This window comes from Arvicanthis niloticus, chromosome 29 (assembly GCF_011762505.2).
Source record: "Arvicanthis niloticus isolate mArvNil1 chromosome 29, mArvNil1.pat.X, whole genome shotgun sequence".
Taxonomy (NCBI): domain Eukaryota; kingdom Metazoa; phylum Chordata; class Mammalia; order Rodentia; family Muridae; genus Arvicanthis; species Arvicanthis niloticus.
In genome coordinates, this window is record NC_133437.1 from 15184826 (window position 1) to 15208294 (window position 23469).

Sequence of the window (23469 nt, forward strand, 5' to 3'; positions counted from 1 at the left end):
AAAGGATGGACTGGGTATTAGGACTATCTTGTACCTCACTGGTACAAATTGGCATAATTATGCTCTAATTGTATTTTGAAAGAAAAGTTTCATTTTAACAGGAAGGTTGATGTGTAGAAGGAGCTAAGGTAGGAGGAGTACTGAGAGGAAGAAAAGGAGTAAGAAGAGGAGGAGAAGAAGGAGAGGAGAAGCTAGGTGATGAAAGAGAGAAAGAGGGGGGAGACAGGGAGGCAGATGTTCATGTATCTCCACCAGTGAAAGATAGTTGTTATATCTAGGTCGGTCAGTGGGTTACACCTCTGATTGAACAATTCCAAACTTATAAAGCCTATGATTAACATTTTTTTAAAAAAATGTATAAATGCAAAAAAGGAAAAGGGGGCATGGGATAGGGGTTTTCTAAGGAGGGGGGAATGGGGAAAGGGGATGGCATCTGAAGTGTAAATAAAATATCTAATAAATAAAAAATAAATAAATAAATATTCTACTCTTCCCTGACTTATTACTCCTACCATCTTTCCAACCTCTCCCACAATGCTCCCTAAGCCGTGTGGAGATGATGGGATATAAATATCCCATGTGTGGCTGAGCAATCTTCTGTCACTTTTCCTCAGCTCTTGGGTCACTTGTGAGTTTCTCTATGTGTCACATAAAAACTTTCTCTGCTGAGGTCTAAGAATTCACTGGATCGTTTGACACTATATCCATTTAGCAAAATGAAACTAGGAGGCTCATGCTTGGAACCTGTAAGATCACTAACTATGGGTTGTTAGCCAGACTTGCACTATCGGGCATGTGTTTCCTCCCATGGTGTGACTCTCAAATCCAACCTGAAAGGTGGTGGTTACTTCCATAACATGCATGCCAGTATTGCACCCATAAGTATGTCTTGCCATGCTGGTCATTATTGCAGTTCACAGAGTTCATAACTAGGTAAAAATATTGATGACTTCAGTCCCCCCAGCAGCCTGAATTGCATACCAATACAATGAGAGACTTGCCAGGACCTGGGAGTAAGTCGGTACCAATTGGCGAATATCAACCTGATTTCTCTGTGTTCTGTGACCAATGCATCTTCAGCAATAAGGTCATATCATCAGTATATGGCTGCCATAAAGAGCAATAACAATACCCCATATTGTTTGGGGTATCTGCAGGATATTTCTGGCCAATGTTTAAGAAGAAGCGTCCTACACTTGCCACTGGGCTTTTATTTGGCAACCTATGACTACTAGGATGAACATAAGCCCCTGTGTAGGGCAACTGCAGTTAAACTCTCTTATATGACCATGTACATATGCAAATGTGCAATAAAGAATCTTACGGAATGGTAGGTTTCCATACGGCCTTTTCTAACATCCTTATATTTAGTGGTCCCCCCCTCAACCCCATCCTTTGCTTTACCTTCTCATCCCTGCACCCACTTAAACCTCACTCCCCACAGTATTACCTTTTTCTTCTTCATATAACCTGCAGGAGATTTTAAAACATATATATTTTTGTCTTTCTGTACTCCTGGGTCACAATGTCAACTTACAACTTACAACAGCCCCAAAACAAATAAGACCAGAAAGCCTGCTTTACACCAGTGAAGGAGAACATGGCTGTTGTCAGTCAGCGAACAGAGAACTGGGTGGGAATGAACTCTGGATGGTTGCATGTGCCCTTAAAGCATGCATGCCACCCACTGAGGAAGAGGGAGTCAGATAGCACCTTAGTCCCCTGGGGAGGAGAGGACAGGATGAATCCCCAGTTTCTATTTAGTGCTAAACCGTCTTGGAAAAAGGAAGGTACTCAGAGGATGAAAAGCTGTCCTTTCATTTTTGAGGGTAATCGTCCAAATCCCCCATATTTAGAAGCCTGCTTATTATTCCACAACTAAGTTAATTTTAAAGTCGTTACTCCACAGTGTTCCTAATACAAAGCAGATGTGAGAACTACCTCAGAATCAAGAGAAGCCCCCTCTCCTATCTCTCCCAACCTCTGTCAGTTGCAAACAAGCCAAATCCAAACCAGCAACCAAGCATGTTTCCAATCAGCACTCAGTCTTTCTCCCTAAGGAAGTAACTCCTTGGCATGCACAAGGGAAGAAAATGTTTCGTTCACAAAACTATGCCAGGACAGGGGGCAGCTTCTCACAATACTTAATATGCTAACCAGCCAGTGCAGTGAGAAAACCAATGCAAGAGAAGCAGCCAGAGACAGGGAAGAAAGGCCTTGGGCCAGCAGAAACAATGGGGATGACGGAGAAGAATAAGGAGTGTTAGACAGGGGACATCAGGAACGGTTCTTACTGCAAGCCTAGTCTGCTGGGCTTCATCAAGGAATTCTCTCTCTCTCTCTCTCTCTCTCTCTCTCTCTCTCTCTCTCTCTCTCTCTCTCTCTCTCTCTCTCTCTCTCTTCCCCTGGTCATAAACTACACAAATACACAAATGAAGTTTTAAAATCCATATTGAGGGTGGAGGCTCGAGTGTGTGGCCAGAGAGCCTGAAACACACAGAGCTTTAAACGAAAATTACCCCTCTTGGAGTGTAATAATGCTTCTACCTCTGCATCGAGAAAATCTTACTATACAGTGAAAAATCAGAAAAGGTCACAGTCGCCCAAAAACTGTTAGGGGGCAAATAAAAATACAAGAAGTGGAGATTCTCTCAGAGTTGCTCACACACTTTCTGGATCCTCTCACGCATGCTTCCCAATCATAGAAAATGTAGAGGCTCCACTGTTTAAAAATGAGCTACGTAACGCTTCTGTTCCCATTTTAGAAGCAATAGGTTACATGGAAATATTGTTATTGGCATTGGCTGTATTTGAGATCTTAAATGTCCATGCTGGGAAAGACTTCTTGTGAGACGGTTACAGGCACCTTCATTGTCTCTCCAATGTTCGTTACAAGTAATTAGCGATGAGCCAGTCTTCCCTGAAAGCCTTTTCACTAAAAAAGTCACCAGTTTGGATGTGTATGCTCCTTTCTTTCTGACAGCAGCTCTCAAAGCAAAGCAGAGTAACAGTAACCATAGCAACAAGCAAAACACGGAAAGGCTGGCAGTTAATTCAATAAAGCTCTTGAACACACAAACAGCTGATAATGTCTAATTGACTGAACAGATAGTGAATAGCTGACAGTTCCGGGAATTACACTAGGTATTTATTTTGATCTATTTAATTTAAAATTGGAACAATATTTTATTTTATTATACAGTAAGTTTATATAAATTTTAATGGTTGGTTTCATTACACGCTTGTTTTTAGATGGCAATTCAAAAACATTTATCACATGTATATTATGAAGTTATTTTCCATTTTTACAAAGCTCAGCAGAACAGACTTTAAATGCAATGAGCACAGAAAGTCAATAGACCATCACATTACTTTTGAAAGAGCCTTTCCAGCAATAAGCAACCTGTGATGAGCGTTGTCTCTCACCTTCTAGATCTGTGAGCTTAGGTAAACAATTTGCTAAGCCTCGGTGAAATCATCTATTGGATAAGGTTGAATTATTGGAGCTCTTCAGGTTATTGTGAGCATTAATAAAAACAGAAAAGGCATTGCAGTTAACAGAATGCTCGGTCCATAGGCAGTTCTCAGTCATTGTTCCCCACTCTCTTCTGAGACTTGGCATCGGCTCACTAATCTGCACACTTTCCATAAAGGGCTCACAAAACCCAGCTCTGGAGCCAGACTGCCCATCAGAAACTAGTTGTCATAGAGATTGTTAAAGGGCACATGGCTCTTTTTGTTGACCAAAGTCCAAAGTACAGAATCAAAGTTGTCAACACAGAAGAGCTCCAGCCAGGGACTTTAATGAATGCATTTCAGAACACTGTTAATTCTAATTGTATGTAAAGAGAGGGCTCATGGTTGACTCACAGAATACTAACCCAGAAATAAATCTTAGACTAGTTAAGGCCTAACACTTAGCCCCTGAAAACTACCAATTTGCTATTACTTTATTTAAAAATTAAAATAAATCTTCATCAACACACACACACAGTGAGTTGTTAATGATTTTCTTGGCATTCACCCAAATGTGGGAAAACGCAGACCTCAATCTGGGAAGTCCTGGTGTGTGGTTTTTCTAACAGGAGATCTGTGTACTAGGAGACCATAGTACACAGATCTCCTCTACTGTGGTTGATGTCTACAGAGCAATCAGTTACGATAGGTCTTCTAACCCTCTGAGAAAGCCATAGTACATTTGAGCTGTCTATATTTTAAGACTTTACCTTAAGTTTGCCCTCTGAATTTGCAAATACACGTTTAATTCATGTAGACCTTCAGCTTCAATATGGCCGATTACAGATTCTATTCTAAGGTACCTTATTCCCTGCCTTCCTCAGTTGACTCTGAAAGAACAGCTGTCTCCTAATGGAGGACATGCTCTCCCTTCCCTTCTGTATAAATTTTCTAGGACTCTTGCAACTGTCATCAGATAGAATATATTGCAGAACTCCATCCTCCTCAATGATAGGAACTGACTTTTCTTCCAGTGAGAACCTTTATGCATCTAAATTATACAAAGTTAGACATAAAGTTCCAGAATTGCGTTTGCAGTTGAGATTTTAACTAAAGGCAATCTTTCCTGCCTTCCATCCCATGAGAAAATTCCCCAGAGTTATAATAGGCAGATTTGATTTTCCCTTAAGTGTGATTACAGTATTTAAAAATACATATTTTAGGGATACCACGACTTCTAAATACATGCCAACATCTTCATCTGCTGCTCATCTGCTTGAAAATCAGAAGGAAAACTGGCTCTGTTTTGATTCCCAGTGAAGCATGATCCTTGAAACTTTCCAAGAATTCTTTTGTCTTTATGTGATTTTTCACTTACTCACTGTCTCTGAAATCTAACCCTTCCCCAGTACGTGACTTTGTGACAGTCCACTTTTGAATGGGGTTTGATAATTCAGTGTGATTTGCCTCCTAACTTACTGTCCTGATGCAATAATAAAAGTAGCCAATCCAGAAAATGCATATTCTCCCTTCTCTGTGCTCTCTTGGAACTCCTATGGGCATAAGGAGGAAGCCCTTGACCAAGAATATGACAGTGTGGAAGAGGACAGTGAGAAGGTGATGATTTGCAAATAACCTTAGTGGGGGTGAGTGGCACAGCCATAGCCACTGGAAATGGCAAGAGTCCAGGAAGGCACCCAATAGGAAGTGTTCACTTTTACCTTTCCACTCGGAGTGGTGGCTTCATATCGTTTTATAAGAATGAGAATTTCCTGTTTGTAAAAATGCTACACCAATACCATTCCTGGACAACTCTTTAAAAAAGGCAGATACATATATACATATACATGCATACACACACAAATATATATGTGTGTGTGTATGCATTTGCTTATATATATATGTAAATATTATATGATATGTTAGTAAATATATTATATAATAGTAAATAGTAAATATTATATAGATTCTTATGAATATATATTCATAAGCATAGGCATAGACATAGGCATAGATAGACATAGACAAAGACAGACAGACATAGACATAAGAATATAAGAACAATTAATGAAAACAAGAGGTCATTAGTTGGGAAAGTAGCAGGGTGTGAGAGAACGGGTAGGTTTGAGGGAGGAAAGAGAACAGGAAATGATGTAATTATATTCTCACAAAAATAAAAGAAACAACTTGTAAAAGAAGCATGGTTTACATAGACCCAAAGTATAGTAGTAATACATGCCAACAAAACTTGAATACCATGGTAAACTATAATCTATATTTGGGGTTTTCTTTCATCGTTTTCCTCAAAGACAACAGATTGAACCTTGGCATTCCCTCAGAGCTGAGACTCAATCAACTGTGAGAAGTTTGGCGACCATAGCAGGGCTGGAACATTCCTGTATGAGGAAGCTCTGTCTGGATCCTGGGGGAGATAATGCAAAACATTAACAGTTTTAATAAGAAAGGAAGAGACAGCAAATGTTAGTGCTGTGAACACAGGACAAACAATGAGTTCTAAAGCTGGTACCGCTGGCACCACTGGCCCCACTGCCCCGATAGCAGACAGCCACCCTAGAGAGACAACGACAATAAAACCCTTACAGAAATAGCCAAAATGCCCAAGGGAAACATTCTAGAAGCAGAAAGCTTTAATTTGAGAGGAGCAGAGGTTTTAACCAATAGAAATAATGTAGGGGAAGCTTAATGGATAGAAAGAAATAATAGTGTTGCTTATAGTTTTCAGATTACCTAAAAACCCCCCAGAAAGCTGGCATTCTTACCATCTACATGTTTCTTAGATCATGACATGGAACTTGAGGACTGAAAAAGGCCTGCAGCCTTCTGTTGAGCAGGCGATGACGTCACCTCGAGGGCTAAGAGTATTGCTCTGCCCTCCTTTTGTGCTGAGCCAATTTATTTTATTCTTGTAACTGTAAGAATGAAATAGAGAGAAACTAATATCTATTTTAACCCCTGGAATCTCTGAAAAAAAAGCACGACTCTATTGTCAGAAGGAGAATTACCCATGGTAGTAGACATCAGTATCTCTTATTAAGCACAGATTATATCATCTGAGGCACTTCGGCTTGCAGACATGGTCTCTGCAACACCTTCAGCCATCAGCCTTCACTGTATGTCCACAGAAAAGGTAGTAATCACGATGCTTATTGCACAACCATAGTTATTACCTAGGAGCAGAGACCACAGCTAATTCAATGCCTCAACTCACAATGCCCTCAATAATCTATGCATGCGTATAAACTTAGCAGAGGGTTATAGGCTCTCAAGATTGCCATTGTAAAGCTGCAGTAAACTCTGCATTTGTAAGTAGGAGTTTTCTTCCTTCACATAACAAGCCTGTTTCTAAAAGATCAGCTCACAAATCATATATTATGAGGATGGGTGAATGATTTGTATAAAACTCCCCATTTTCTTCATAGTATGATGGGCTATGAAAAAAATAGCCCCTAACATCATGACTTAAAATGATTTTTTTTCTCTTAGGTGAAATCTAATGTGAATGAGACTACTTTTTTTAGTTCTAAGCTCTTCTCCCTGTGTAGCAAGCCAATCACCTATGGCCAATGCCTTCATTTAGGGAGAGGACAATATATGGAGAAAGAACACTTCTCGATTTTTCTTTTGGTTCCTCTGCTTAAACTCATATCTCCTTTGTTCCAGAGAAGAAAGGAGACTTAAAGCATAAGAAATACTGAGCTTTTACTAATTTTATTTTTGCTGCAATCCACAGACCTGCACGTATCTACTTCAGAAGATAACTGAGGTTATGCCAATGACACTTTAAAGATGACACAGAGTTTAGATACAGACATGAATGTGCAGATTAGTTCTGTGTGCAGAAAGGTGAGGAAAGGAGAGTAAGGGGGTATAAACCTAATAAGAGAATATCTTTTCTTTTGCCCTATGACTAAAGTGTCTGTGATATTCTTTGGGTTTTTAGATTTAACTAATTTATTTATGTATTACTTTAGTGTATTAGTTACTTTTCTATTGCTATACTAAGACACCATAGACAAGGCAACTTATGAAAGAAAATGTTTAATTTGGAGTTCATGCATACAAAAGGTTAGAGTTTATAACTATCATGAAGGGGAACATGGCAGCAGGCACACATAGTGCTAGACCAGCAGTTAACAATGTTTATCCTTATCTGAAACTGGAAAGAAAGCAGAATAATTGGGAATGATGTGAACTTTTCAGGCTTCAAAGCCCACCTGCAGGAACATATCTCCTCTAACAAGACCACACCTCCCAATCCTTCCAAAACAGTTCCACCAGCAAGGGACCAAGTATTCAAATATATGAGCCTATACGGTCCATACTGATTCAAGTCACCACAATGTGCATGTATACCATACATATGCAGGTGCCTGCAAAGTTGAAAAGGGGTCATTGAATCTTCTGGCGTTGGAGTTATAAGCTACCTAATGTGGGTTTCTGGGAACCTAATTTGGATCTGCTGAAAGAGCAATATGTATTCTTAACCAGATTTTGTTAGGGAGTTGTTATTTTGTTTTGGTTCTGCTTTTTTGTTTGTTTTGTTTTGTTTTGGAGGAATCTCACTGGGTAGACCACAGGGTCTTATCATCCTCTAGTTGATATTACCACACCTGGCTTTTTAATACTCTTTTCCTTGGGATAATACATCCGTCACTACTTTTAAAATATAAACTTTGCCTATGAGGAATATATTTTGATCTAGGGTGCTTCACAAACACACTTTTGAGGCACACATGAAAGGATTGGTAAAAGGCTATAGAACTGGTTCATTAGACCGAGACGTATAGTACAGTATCTGCCTTGGACACCTAGGAACCAAGAACACACAGAGCTAAACTAATGTTGAATTTCTTACAAATGGCAGCTCTTCTCTACTGACCAGACATCATCCATTAACACGCTATCTGGAACAGATAAGAGATTCTCATTTGAGACATTTTCCCAATTAGATTGGCCTGTAGGCATGTATGTGGGGAAACTATCTTGATTGGTAATTGATATAAGAATTGCCAGCCCACTGTGAGTGGCACCATTTCCTCTGTAGGAGGAATTCTTTATATCCCAACTCTTATTGTTTATTTCATCATTTTATCTTTGGAAAAGGATACAGTTTATATTCATAAAAAAGAAAAACCTCAATGGATAGTGTTGGAGTAAAAAAGGGTTATCTTGGAGCTTTTCTACCTTATTATTTATATAGTTTAATTGTTAAAATTGGCATGCATAGAACATAATTAACTGCAATGCAATACCAATAATGCATTGTGTTTTATAATAAATTTTAGCACTCAAATATGTTATGATCTCTTAGAATTTTACAACTGTCTTGGCAGAGAATAATGCTATTATTCTTATTTTATAGATGAAGTAAGAGAGGCTCCAAGAAATTAAGGAATGTGGCCAACTAAACCATGAGAATAGAATCATCTCTTCCACTCCAACTCCTGTGCTTACATAATTCAAAAAAAAATCATCCTGAGAGATATTAATTAATGCAGACTAGTGTTTTTTTTTAAAACTAAAGCATTCAAATTATGCATGTCTTTTGTTTTCAGTTTAGTGTGTGTATATCTGTGTGTATCTCTCCCCCCACCGTGTGTGTGTGTGTGTGTGTGTGTGTGTGTGTGTGTGTGTCATAGTGTATGTTTCTAAGTTACTTTTTCTATTGCTGTAATAAAACACTATGATCCTGGCAACTTCTATGAGAAAGGGTTTGTTGGAGTCTTGATAACTGTATGAAGGACGAGTCCATGACCATCATGGTAGGACGCATACAACAAGGCAGGCATGATGTTGGAGCAGTAGCTAAAAGCTTACATTTTGATTCAACAATCATGAAGCAGAGAGAGAGAGAGAGAGAGAGAGAGAGAGAGAGAGAGAGAGAGAGAGAGAGAGAAACAGGAACGAAGTCTGTTTTTGAAACCTCCAAGCCATCCCCCAGTGGGCTCCAAAAAGCCTTTATTTCCCAATCTTTCCACATAGTTCTACAAATTAGAGACCAGCCATTCAAATATAAGAGGTTATGGGGGTCTAAGTCATGTAAACTAACATGTATGTGCACCATGAGTGTGCAGTGCCTACAGTGGTCAGAAGAAGGCATTGCATCCCCTGGAATTGGAGTTGCTGGTAACTTTGTCTGCTAACAACTGAAGCCAAATTTTATTTAAGAGCTGCAAATGTTTCTAAACACTGAACCATCTCTCTAGCTCCACCACACATACACCCTTAATATTTATATATTTCCTGTAAGAAAATTTCAGTCATTTTACAAATGATGAAAGTATAGCAAAGGGAATGGTTTACATAGTGTTATACAATTGCAAGTAGCTGGTCCCCAGCATTGTCCTGGAAGTTTCCACTAGCTCTCATGCTGTACACCATACAGTAACCATTCTAGTATACATTAGCTTGCACAAATAAATACCTTGTTGAAGCATGAGAACTGGACTTATTGAATATATTTCTTATATTCAAAATATAGTAAGAACACTGGGCTTCACTAACACACGCAAAGTCATTTGTTTTCAGAAAGATTCTCTAGAAACCATTGTCCATTTCTACCATGTGAATGCAAGATAAATGGGGTATAATTTATTGTTATGGAAATATGTAGAATTTATTTTTATTGGATATTTTATTTATTTACATTTCAGATTTCAGATGCCATCTCCTTTCCCCATTTCCCCTCCCCAGAAATCACCTATCCCATCCCCCCTTCTCCTTTGTGCTTTTATACCATTTTACTTACATGCAAGTATTAAGGTCAGTTCTAGTTTGAGGAACTAGCAATAGAATAGGTGCAAATAGTCACAGAACAAGCAAGACAATGAACACAAATAGTCAAAGAACAAGCAAGGCAATAAACAAAGTTCCTGAATAAACAAAGGCCTGTGAACACTCCTGTGATCACTATTTCTAAGGGCTTATCAGGATGACCAAAATATCTGAGACAACTTCCCTGTCCTAGTCCAAAGTCATTGTAGAATTTATGATAGGCACTAAAAGACTCCATTGATGCTTTAGCAGTGGCATTGAACAGGCTGAAGGCACAACAATTTCCCATTGGCTCTTCACTCCCACTGTCTTATTTTTCCCCTCTGGAGAGCTCATGTGTACCTTAGAAGTGTCCCCAAACTATACCTTCAATAGTCCAAGGATTGAAAAATTGTAGACTCAGGGAAGGATATTTGAGATAGGAGAGACTTAAATATTCAGTTCCCAAGAAATAGCATAGATTCTCTTATTCCCCTATTTTAAATATATTTCCTTATTTCGACATATTCCCAACTCCAGGGTCACATTGGTTCAATTTGATAAATTGCTCTGCTGGCCCCATACAGTCCTATGATTCATTTTACATGAAAGCCTTAATGTCATGATTTCAATACTGCTAGCTCTTATGTTTTGCCAAGTGGTAAGGGCCTGTACATTTGTGGTTTAACTTAGTCTTCTGTTTGTTTCCATTGTTGGCACTATTTACATGGTTACATTAGCATTTGTATTTAGAGGCAAAGTAAATTAACCTCTTCATCTTGATGGTTAATAACTACCATTGTGTCCTTCTTTCAGTTATAGCTGGGAAAAGAAGAATGATTATTTTCTAGTCTTTCGCCAGAAAGTTGATACTGTAATTGAAAGTCTTGCTAGTCGTAACTGTTGGGGTGGAGAGCCTGGCTTTGTGCTAGGTCAGCCTTTGGTCAGCATGTTTAGCAGACACTCTATTCTGGTGGCAAGGCATCTTGTGTGGCCCCATGTTAACCATAGATGCAGTTTTCTGAGAGACAAAGATTTTTTTTTTTATCACTTGCCCAAAATATACAAAAGGCAATGTAGGTGAGTAGCATAAATAATTACAAATCTAATTTTAATTTATTGTCATACATGGAAATGAAGATATTTCCATAGATAGCAGACAATTGGATCCAAGAGTGTTTTGATTACCTGCTTTTTGATACAAAATCCATTGAAAATAACTCATGAAGCTAAAAGGGAGATCATGATGGGGTATCTTAAAGCATGGGAAGAGAAAATTTTTTAAAAGCACGGAAAACTAAAGCAAGAGGCACTAGCCAGGGTTTGAGGCAAGCGGCACAATAGAGGTCAGTAGGAAAAAGGGACAATAGCTAAGAAAGGAAAACTGCCCAGATGTTCATCAACTAATGGAAAAATAAGAAAAATAAAGTATCTATTTAAAATGGAGTTTTCATATCAGCACACATCAGCTGATATGAGGCCCCCAACACATATACATCAGAGGACTGCCAGGTCTGGGTTCAGACAGGGAAGATGCAACTAACCCTCAAGAGACTGGAGGCCCCAGGGAGTTTAGGGGTCTGGTGGGGAGAGAGTTGGGGGTAGAGAAATGCTTGTGGTGACAGGTATGGGATGTGGAAGAGTTTGGAGTGTGGATCAGGAAGGGGATAAAATCTGAGAGTGTAAAAAAAAGATTAAATAAAATTTTTTTAAATGGAATTTTATTCAGCTATAAAGAAAAATGAAGTTAGATGGTAAATAAATAGAACTGAGAAAAATACACTGAGGAAAAACAATCAAGACCTAGAAAGACAAACTGCTTATTCTCTCTTTTACGTGGGTACTAATATCAAAGCTGTTTAATGTGCAGGACCTGTAAATCTGGAAAACCATAAAGGAGATATTGTGTGTAAGGGAGGGGTAATTAAAATTTGAAGAGAGGGGGTAAAACAGTAAATATTAAGGCAATGAAAAGAATAATTACCGTTAGGTTTAAGTGGGGAGGGTAGTAGATGTGTAGGGAAAAGGAGAACATGGGAAGAAGAGATAACTAACATTAAGGATTTTGAAAAGCATGTGAAATAGATGATACTGAGTAGATGATACATTGATGATTGGGAAGGGGAGTATTATATGTACATGAGGCAAGATATATTTATCTAAAACCATGAGTTGCCATATATACTTGCCACGTGAAAAAAAAAATCCAGTGTCTTATGCAGGACACCTTTCTTTGATTTGTTGGTCAGGACAGTTCGATAAACCCTCCATACAATGAAGGTTATTGCCTCTGCTCTTATTTGTCCACTCTATGATAGGATTCTATCCTCAAAGGCACCACACACTTCAGTCAAGTACTTGGAAATACCAAGCTGATAGTGACTTGGAAGCTTTCTCCCTACTGGCTAGCCTTCACAATACCAGAAGTTATTCAGGATGCCAAAACAAAAACATTATCAACAGTCTTATTCAGCTGTGAACCCTGGGAGCTACAACAATGACAGGTCTAGTAAGATATGTCCCATCGATAAAATAGTAGGATGACTGTTTTAGAAGTAGCCAGTCAATTTCTTGTTGCATTTAAGATCTACTCCCTGGGAGATTTTACATGACTAATACAGAAAATCTGGCCAAGAAACTATGAGTTATAGTCCCTAAGCATGAGCCTATTACAATTGGTATACTAAACAGACAAAGTATCCAGATGCCTTCTAAATACATATCTGTATTACAATAAATTAGCACAACTCTCACTCCTCATCAAAGAAGCATTTTTGTTCATTGAGAACACCATGAAAGATGAACCAGCTTTGTCTTCTGAATACAACAGGATCATTTCACTCAGGAACTCACAGCCTAAACAAGACCATCACAAAATAAAGCCAGTTGACACCCATCATGTATGAGGGAAGAATACATGAGCTCTCATGCCTATTGATAGTTGATGACTGAGAGGGAAGAGAAAGTTTTGGTTTCCTTGGTTTTAGGAATGTGATCCATGGTGGGTTAACTATGCTCCAGTGGATGGCTCAGAAGCCATGCATATATGAGCAGCACTAACTGAACTCGGTGGGTTATGTAAAATTAAAATGAAAAAGAAGTCATAAAGTTGGGAGACTTAAGAAGAGTTGGAGGCACATGTAACATATTGTATGCACATATAAAATTCTCAAAAAATAAATTAAAAATATTATGTTGAAAATATTATACTAGCTCTGTGCTAGTATGCAAAGGTTCTACTTCCTTCATGGAATGGATGTATCACAGAATATAACAAAGAATGACCTTCAGTCACTACCCAAAACCTGAGATCAGGACCCTGAAGAGTAGTCAGCATTCACGATATTTAATAAAGCCATATATAAAATGAGGTTAAAACACTTTATGGAGAAATACTCCAAAACTATTGTCACTAATATTATGATTTCACAAAGACCAATTTAACCAATGAGGCTGAGACACTTACATCTAAGCTTTTAGATGTTTCCTCTTATAAACTTGTCAAGAAATAAGACCCCTACCTTCTTGTGTTTCACCCAGTGCTTACAAAATAAAGATCTGAACTATTTTCACCAACTCTTCACATTTTACTGACCAATATACAGTTCTGAGTACCTGTTTTATGTAAATTACCCATGAAATTCGTGTGACTGGCAGATTAGAGTCTTGATATTCTTGATTTGGATCAAGCAAGGGCTTACTGACTGATACACATAAAAGTAAGTATTGTTACCTGTTGTCAAGTTGACAATGCCTAAAATTACCTGGAATGGGCAGATGGACATGCCTGCAGTGGGGTGAGCTTGTTAATGTTACTTGTAGGAAGACCCATCATAACTGTGGGCATGATCATTTTCAGGTCCTAATAGGCATAGTCATAGTCATAAAATAACAGGCATAAAACCCTGGATGATATAAATACAAAAATGACAAAACCAGCTGACTGCCATCATGGCATCGTCTTCAGCTTTCTGGCCTAGAATATCTGACAGGCCTTTTGTGAAGCAAGAATTATTAAGGACTGGCTTACCCTATCTTGGCAGAGCTTGGCAGTCAACTCCCCTGTTCTTTCTGGACAGCAATCTGTCTGCAGAGGAAGTTGGGGCATTTTCTTTGCCCAGTGGCTAGCTTACCACAGATGAAGCCATCTGCAAACGGAGATCCTTTGATGTTCATCATCTTCTTCCAAGTCAAGTGTAGTACTTCCAGGATCTGACATGTCTTAATGTCAAAAAAAAGTCTTATATTAAAGAAAACATCTTTAAATGCCATAGTCTGCGAATGTCTGGGGTTGTTAAAGACTATCTATCTACTCATTGCATATCTGCACAAGCAAATGTTGACTGTTTCTAGCAACCTATTATCTGTTCAACCCAGGATATATATATTTCTACGATAATCTAAACTAGTATCTGACATGACCATCAGTTTACAATCCTGGAGTCAATTCTTGATATCTTTTTTAAAAAAAAAATCCAAACAGGTACTTTGCAATTTGTGAAATTTATATTTGTTTTCCCCAGATCTCAAAGAATTTTCTATTTACTAAGGTCTTGAGTCTGGTTTTGACATTGAAAATCATGTAGGTTGAAAATTACTTAGAGAAAGCAATTCATGTAAGCTAAATACAAAATCTGAAATCTAAATAAATCTCAGTAAAACTTCAAATTTTAAAGGACGATTTGGTAAGAGTTTGAAAGGGTTTGAAAAGAGGTTTTTAAAAAAAGTAAAAAGAAATGAAGTTTAATTTAACCTAAGCAAAATCTGATCCCTGGGACATTCCCAACTAATCAATGTCAACAAAACAGTAATAGCCCTGGTTCAAAGGTCAGTGACTAGTTTCCCCCAAAGTTTGCACAAATACTGGCACTCTGCTTCAGTGTGGAAGCCTGCAGACTTGTTTCCTCTGGGGAACCCTGAGGAAATGTCATCAAATATTGTGAAGGCTAAGTGGCCAAATATTAACCTCAATTTACATCACAGAAGCCAAAAACTGAAACCCAGTGAAACCAGTGAGCGTCTCTGCTGTCAACTCCAAGAAAGGTAGAAAACAAAAAGATCATGAAAAAGGATCTATAAGCAGCATTGTGTGGACCAGCAGGGAAAATTAAATGCTTTCAAACCACTGAAAATCAGCCTTTCCCAGGCTTACTCTCGATGGCTAGACTGTCGAAATCAAATGAAAATGTATGTAACCTTCAGGGTTGGAATTTGCTTTAATTTTCTGCAGACTGTGCTCTATTACAAGCACAAGGTTGGAAAGGGACAAATTAAAATTTATTTTTTTCTTTTTTTGATTAAAGTAATTTCACCTCTCCTTGAGGAGCTGTTTTTAAGGAGCCTTAAAGTGTCATTCCAGTTCAATGAAAATAAGCTCCAAAAAAGTTTCAACAACAAAAGCAAGCAATCAGCTTCTACAGCAAAGAACCTTCACACTCTGAAAGGCATCTTTGGACTGCTGACTGCTGGGTGGGATATGAACTTAGAAGTCCACCGGTGACTTCCAGATGTGTCCAGAAAGCCCCCTGTCACCAGCAATTGCTCATGGTGATTTGGTCCACTGGGCTGCTAATCCTGTGTAGGGAGACGTTGTGTCCTGCTGTCAAACCTGTCAGTGGCACCAAGCTAAAATCAAAACTCATCCAAGTAGCAGCTGACCCTCTTTTTACTGCTTATGTGCTTATGCATGGTTCATTTCCTTCCCAGGGTCAGAGTGCCAAAGTCAATTCTCCCAGCTCATCTCCATCCCATCACAAGCTTCCCTTTGTCTCCTTTCAGGCTCCACTGAGCTCTGCCAGAAAAATCGATTCTCGAGTTCCTCCAGTGATTAAGTCCCCTTTTCTGCTCGTAACTCTAGAGGGTCTCCCATTTGTTGTCAGTGGGCTGTACATGTTGTTTTAGTAACTTGCTCTTGTAGGTTTTTTTTTCATGGAAAGGACATTCCTTTGTGGTTTTCTTCTCTTTAATCCCTCCTTTATCATCATCTTTAGCTACATGACGTCCTTATTGGTATATGTTTCAAACAAGAGAATTTTATAAAATGACATTTGATTAATTAAGGCTGGAATACTTTTCCCAAAACAGAAAAACAATCTTTAGGCCAATTAAATAAAATAAGGTTTCTTTGAAAATACAAGTCATGAATGCAACAATCCTCAGGGTAGGTAGAGGTTCAGAGAACAAGTGAGCAAGAAGAAGATCTGGAGGAAAACAGAGATGAGGCCCAGAGTGGGTCCCTGGATTGGTTGTTTCTATATTTCTTTCAATGTAAATATTATAATATGTGATATTATTGTGATAGGTTGTGTCTGATCCAGCTGCTTTCAGCCTCTGTCTCTCTCTCCCTCTCCCTCTCCCTCTGTTCCCTCTCCCTCTCCTTCTCTCTTTCTCACTCCTTCTGCTTCCTCTCCCTCTTCCTTCCCTCTTCTTCCTTCCTCCTTCTTTGTTTGCCCCTATATCCTTTTCCCTGTCCCTGTGTCATCTTCCTGTCTTTTTTCCTCTCTTTCTTTTGCACCCCTCTCCCTCCCCTTGTCTTCCTCCCCATCCCTGTCTTCACCTCTCTCCCTCTTCTTCCTGTCCCTTTCCCTTGCTTCTCCCACTCACCTTCACCTCCTCCTTGTCCTCCTCCTTTCTCTCTCTCTCTCCCTCCCTCTCTCCTTCTCTCCCTCTTCCTCTCCCTCTCACCTTCCCTCTCCCTCCCCCTCTCCTTCCCCTTCCCCTTCCTCCTCCTCCTTCCCCTCCCCCCCCTCTTCTCCATCTCCTGATTTCTTGAAAGGTCAAATAAACACTTCAGTGGCAAAGACATTGATTATGAATCTCTCCACTTATAATCGTGTTATCTTAGTGTAACATCTCAGTCAAAATCAAAGTATTATAAGTTTTAGCTAACAAATCCAAATTGGAATGAATGAGGCAACTCAGAGATTAGCAACACACAAGACCAGGTATGACAGAGTGGACACAAAATTGTCAGAACCTGTAGCAGCCTCTCCAGCTGGATGATGAGGAAATAGAACCAGGACTGGAAACATGAGGAGTGATGAGTTAGAGCCTGTGAAAAATGCAAATGGCTTTGGGCTCAGACAGGGAAGTAGGCTTAGACATCTTGGTCATCCTGATAAGCCCTTTGCAATAGTGATCACAGGAGTCGTCAAGGGACTTTGTTTTATTGCTTTATAAATATATATTTATATATATTTAATATAAATATATATAAATATATAAATATAAATAATATAAATATTAATTAATATAAATATAATTAATATAGATATTAATTAATATAAATATAATTATATATAATTATAATTATATATTTATATAATTTATATAAATTATATATTTATAATATATAATTATATTATATATTATTATATATATTATTCTGCTCCGGAGACCCTGTTGACTGACTGAGCTGGCTTGATCATAGAGCAAATAGAACAACTAGCCATGATGCTTTCAATGTCACAATTATCTTGTGTTTTCAGTGAGATACTATTAGATATAACTTTAGTTTTAGTGAGATATTATTGGATATTTTTTATTAAAGAGAGCATCCCATAAAATAGTAAATAGAACAGTCATTTTGTGAAATAGGTACTATAAGATTACCATAATATAGCTGTGCTTAATGTAGAAAAAAATTAGCATTGATCTTTCTTTTTATTATTTATTTTATACTGTCTATTTTGTTGTTTCATTTTCATTTTGAAAATATTAATACACAGTGCCCAGTTACATACTGGTCTCTTGGCCAGTACCGAATACACAGCAAAATAATGTTGACTTAAATCTACTGGCTGGGCTTGTAAGATACATCAGTGCATAAAGATACTTGCAGGAGAGGCTGGTGACCTGAGTTTGATCTCCTAGAAAACACGTGGTAGTAGGAACCGATTCCTATAAGTTGTGATCTGACCTCCACATACACGCCTTAGCATGCAGAAATATGTGTGTGCTCACACAATAAATAAGTATTAAATAAAATAAATAAAGGAAAAGTTTAATGGCTACATGCTCATTTAAGAAAAAAAATCAACCCTGCTGGTGCTGGATAGTTTGTATCACTTTTTTCTTCTCCTGTTACCTTTGACCACATTGCTCAACATGTAATCACTCAAGAATATTTCCTGAGCCACTAACATAGAGTGAAATAAAGGTTTGAATATCTTAATCTCAGATTCTGAAACCAAAATACTTCAGCATTCAAAAGTTTTTGGGTGTCAACATGACACTAAGTAGAAGACTTTTACACCTAATCTTAGGGAAAAGTCACAGTCAAAACACAGGTGCAGTGATACTGTTGTGTAAATTTACCATTTGAGAACACCTGCTGCGATTCCTTCATATGCTCTATGTTTTAAAATCATTGCGAGGAACTAATGAATCTGGTGCTGCTAAAATTTCTGATTTATGTATATGGGAACAGGGCAGGTAAGCTGGATCGAGGCAAGGTCAAGATCTCCACTTGCCTAAGTCATTTAATTCTAGCAATCGGAATCAGAAACTGCCACTCTCGAACACTGTGCCATACATAAAACCCAATACCAGGAAATTTTGGTCATACAGACTTTGAGATAGTGATAGCTACTTCTTCTAAGGGCTGAATCTTGCCCTAACACACAACAATCTGCATGCATTTTCCCGTCATTTTGTCACAGGCTGAACTAGTACAGGTTCTCAACACTATTTGCTGAATTAACTGTTTTGGTGAAACCACAGGATATAAAGACCCAATATTTCATTCTGTGTGTGCAATAACGAAATTATTCTCATAGCAAGAAACAAAGGAAATGAACAGCTCTTCAGAGTCCTGGCTCGAGTGCATCCTCTCTACCAATTCTCCACAGGCATTACCAACCACACAGGCCCGATATGAAGAAGGTCTGAAGAAACCCTAGGTAAAATAATAGACTTTGCTCACCTATTCCAAAGAAAAATGATTCATATGCTTGAAAATTCTTGAAAAGGTTAAAAACAATTAAACCATTGCACTGTAATGCAAATTTTAAAAAGGAAAAGCAGTAATGTTTTTTAATCTCTGAAGTACTAGTACCCAAATAGGAAGTTAGCAACTTACAGATATAAGATTTTGTGTTGGCTCTCTGCCAGTCTTAGGGAATTATATAGAGAGATCCAGATTTGAGGTCTCATGTACAGGAAATCCTTCTTATTCTCCTTGAGAACTTATAATCGGAACTTCATCAACAAGGGTGCAAAAGTAGCCAAAACACTAAAGAAATGACCTTTGATAAACAAATGTCACTCTACCCTTTTCTGTAGTCACCACTCCTAGTTAATATCATCAGCTTCTCTCTTGACCCATAATGCCAAAGTCAGTTCTGACAGTCATTCAGTCATTAACTGCTTGTGTGTACAACAGCCAAGCATACAATAAAAAAAACATAGCAAATCATTCTGCAAGAGAAACTGCAAATCTTTCCAATGTATTATTCTATGAAACCATTTGATGTAGTCTTAAAGATGCGTTTATATATAAAAGGAGATTTTATATAATATATATAAATGTGGAAGGAGGGAAGTTTTAAGGAAATTGGTACATATACACAGTTGTGGAAGTTTGGCAAGCTCAAAATCCAATGGGAAGGCCACAGGCTGAAACAGAAATGAGCCGAATTGGAATCCAAAAGCAGTCAGCTGTATAAGTAGAAAGAAGGATATTACAAATGAAGTCCAGAGCAGCTGCTGGGGAATTCCCTCTTGGTAAGATACTAGTGTGGAAAATCAGTTTTGTGCTCATCATATAGACAGAACCCCTCAGTCTATTAACTGAAAAGTAAATCCTATTAAATCTCACCGTGGGAACTAGAGTAGTATTTAGCAAGATACATAAAACCCTCAGCAGATTGTAACAGTCTAAGAAAAATGCCTATGAATACATTTTGAGTGTGATGTCCAGAAAGAGCAGATCCTTAAGATGACAACCCCTGACAAATACATAAGCGGGGGTTTGTGGGGGAGAATGCAGGTAGTGATTGACAAGTCAGGAGGCAAGAGACTAGCTTCAAGGAAATTCACTGGAAATGCAGCCTTCTATAGACAGCACATCACATGAACACCAATTCAAAGTTCTGGCGATCTGTCTCTCTCTGTACTGATAGGATGACCCAGAGACTTCAGGGTTTGATGAGTTCCAAGAGTCAGGTGAAGCGAACCTTTTTATGGCCTTCATACATGGAATCCTTCTTCTCTCTGCCTGAGCTTTCTCTGGGATTCCAGAGTAAATTACACAAGAAACACTGCATAAAACTTATGAATATGTACATGGGAAATGAGGGAAAAAAACCTATGCTCCTAGAATCATATTACACAATAGGGAACAGCATTTGAAAAGGTTACTGAAAAGGTCCCTGTAAGAATGGCCCAGAATTCTCCCCTCATTGCTTGCTCCCATTCCATGCACTCATACACCATAAAACCATGCTGTCACATTAACTGTCTAACCAGGCATTTAAAATTGAAGCTTCTGTTCTTGTGCATAAATCAACAAATGGAAATATTCCCTTTGTATTTGTAAGAAATTATTTCAGTCATACATAATAACTTATTTGATTATCGATTCATAAGTTGAATGTTGTTTTATCCCACGATAAAACATATTACAAAAAAAAATGTACAATTTAGCTGGAAGTCCACGGAGAAGCTAGTGGAATTCAAATATGAACAAATCCATAAAGTTCATGAAAGAGAACAAACACGTTTTGTTTTACAAGTCCCCTGGCTCTCCTAGTCTGGATAGCTGTTTTAATAGTCCCCACATAGTTGCCAATATTTACACTGCTGCTCTCTTTCCATTACGACCCAGCTCCACTGGCCTCTCTAGACTCTTTATCTGGCCCTTGATGTAGGAGATTTCCAGGAACTCAAAGATGTCTCTAATTATTAATTTGTCCCTATAATCTATATTTGAAACAGTTTATCCCTTATTTCCACCAATCTCCCTAAGGCCTTAATTGTGGCTATTTCTCAAAGATTTAGAGAAGTAGGTTTTAAAATATATTGTGTAGTTTTAAAATACATACAATAATTAACTTGAATGTCAAAAATAATGGGGAAATGAGGGATGACAACGCAATATTCACTCCTTTCTCCTTCAGGCCTTCATTCAACATTGTATTCCGATATTATGCAAGGAGATGAGAAAAGACTCCATGAAACCCCAGAAAGTGGAAGCATGATCCTTATGACACAATCAGTCACAAAACCTATTCTCCGATGATGGGGGTAGGTAGTAGGTGACTCACCCCTACCATTCCCATGGCCAAAGAATTGGGTCAAAGGCAAGAAGTCAAGCAGCTGGCCAATAAAAAACAGTTAACCTCTTAGTGTTCTTTTTTTATAGATGGGAGAGTAGACTTGATTTTTATGTCATAGGGTTAGAACACCTGTTTCTAGCATTGTTCTTGGCTGAGTTGATAAATTTTATCTTCAGCAAGAGAAAATAGGTTTAAATGATGCCGAGCAGGACTGCAGGGAAAGCAGGGAGGGATTTAGTTTTTAAATACCTACAAGTTCATGTCTGAGGCATGCTCCTTGGATTCTTTCCATGTAGGAGTGTAAAGCTCTCTTTTACACATGTGTTAAAATTGGTCTTCTGCCACTTTGGATGGAAAGGGACCGAACAGTATTCTGTGTGTAAGATCATTCATTGTGAGAATTCTATTAGCTTCGTTCTTCTGGAGCAGTCTTCAATGATGAGGCGTTTTCCCCAAGCACAGCTGGAACTTCTGGCTTGTATGCATATATCACAGAGAAGGAAGATTAACTCATCTTATCTGTTCAGTTGAGTACAGGCATGCTCAGTTTAGCTTCCTTCTTTCCTTCTTGAAAGCCAGCATTCTACAATGGGGAATTCTAACCCCAGCTTCTCCATGCAAAGTTCACCTAAGTCTTCTCTGCATAACTGAGGTCTGCCTGGTCCATGCCTACTGTGACATGGTTGTAAAGAAAACTGAATCCTCTTATTCGTGGTGAATATGAGCAATAATAATAGTATGCTTACTTACTTTCCTATCAAGATAACCACTTTCTTCAATCTAAAATACATAATGAAAATAGCTAATGCATACCATTCTTCATGCATAAGCAAAGAACTGATCTTCAGAGCTCTGGGGTAGAGCGCTCTAGTTATTCCAATTGTTTATAGAAAGAAGTATAGTGCAAAGAGTCTAAGCTAGTCTCCCCAGGTTGACTTCTGTGACTCTGAAACAGGCCATGCCACCCTGGAGTTCACAATCTAATTTCACTCCAGATATTATGTGTAAGAAGAAGGGCCATTTGTCATTTTTAATAATCTTCTATTCATTGTCCTCTTTTGTTTTAAATTTTAATTTGTTTCAAGAACACTTTGTATAAAGTCTCCTTAAAATTCCTAACATACAGATGGGAGTGAGTACAGAGGCCAGACATTATAAAGAGAATCTAAGTTAGAAGTCTCAGTTGGCTCCCTCCCCTCTGAGTGAAGAACCCTGTAGAAGAGAGAGGAGGAAAGATTGTATAGTCAGACAGGATGAAGGACACCAGGAGAACATGACTCACTAAATCAACTAATTGAGGCTCATATGGGCTCACAGAGACTGAAGTGGCAAGCACATGCCCTCCAGGCATCTACACCCCATCTTCTACATATATACTATGGCTGTTAGCTTGGTGTTTATGTACGACTCCTAACAATGGGAGAGGGTATGTATCTCTGACTCTTTTGACATCTTGTGACTCTGTTGCCTTGTCCAGCTTCAACCTGAGAATCTTTGGCGTGTCTTATTGCCCCTTGTTTAGTTGCATTTTGCAAGACATCTCTTGAAAGCTAGCTCCTTTCTGAAAAGCAACAAAGAGAGAGTGGATCTGGTGGAGAAGGAAGGTGTCAGAGAGCTAGGGGGAGTAAAAGGAAGGAAAACTGTGGTCAAGCCGTGTTGTATGAGAGAAGAATTTATTTCCAACAACTACAAAAAAAGAAATTCCCATCACTGATATAATTGAAGTTCTACATTCAAGATATACCCAAAGAAAAGCAATGTTAAAGTTCCACAAGCATTAAGCTTCCATTTAGTGTACATAATATTTTAATATGTTGCATCTATACAAAACAAAATAATTTGAATTCATAGGCCTCAAGTTCTTTTGTCTTGGTCAATGGCGAACTTTAAAAGTTTCACTGCTGGTTTTATACTGCCTGTTATAATGTTTTAAATACTTCAGTGTGTACTGTATGAAATGGTC

General features: G+C 38.3%; 1 long non-coding RNA gene across 1 annotated transcript; it reads right to left on the reverse strand.

Moving 5' to 3' along the window:
- Positions 1 to 3135: 3135 nt before the first annotated feature.
- On the reverse strand, positions 3136 to 14737 carry LOC143440283 (uncharacterized). The gene is made up of 3 exons (XR_013108068.1): positions 14261 to 14737; positions 6237 to 6386; positions 3136 to 5878 (listed from the first exon to the last, which is right to left on the reverse strand). It is a non-coding gene; the product is annotated as an uncharacterized LOC143440283 (long non-coding RNA).
- Positions 14738 to 23469: the final 8732 nt, after the last annotated feature.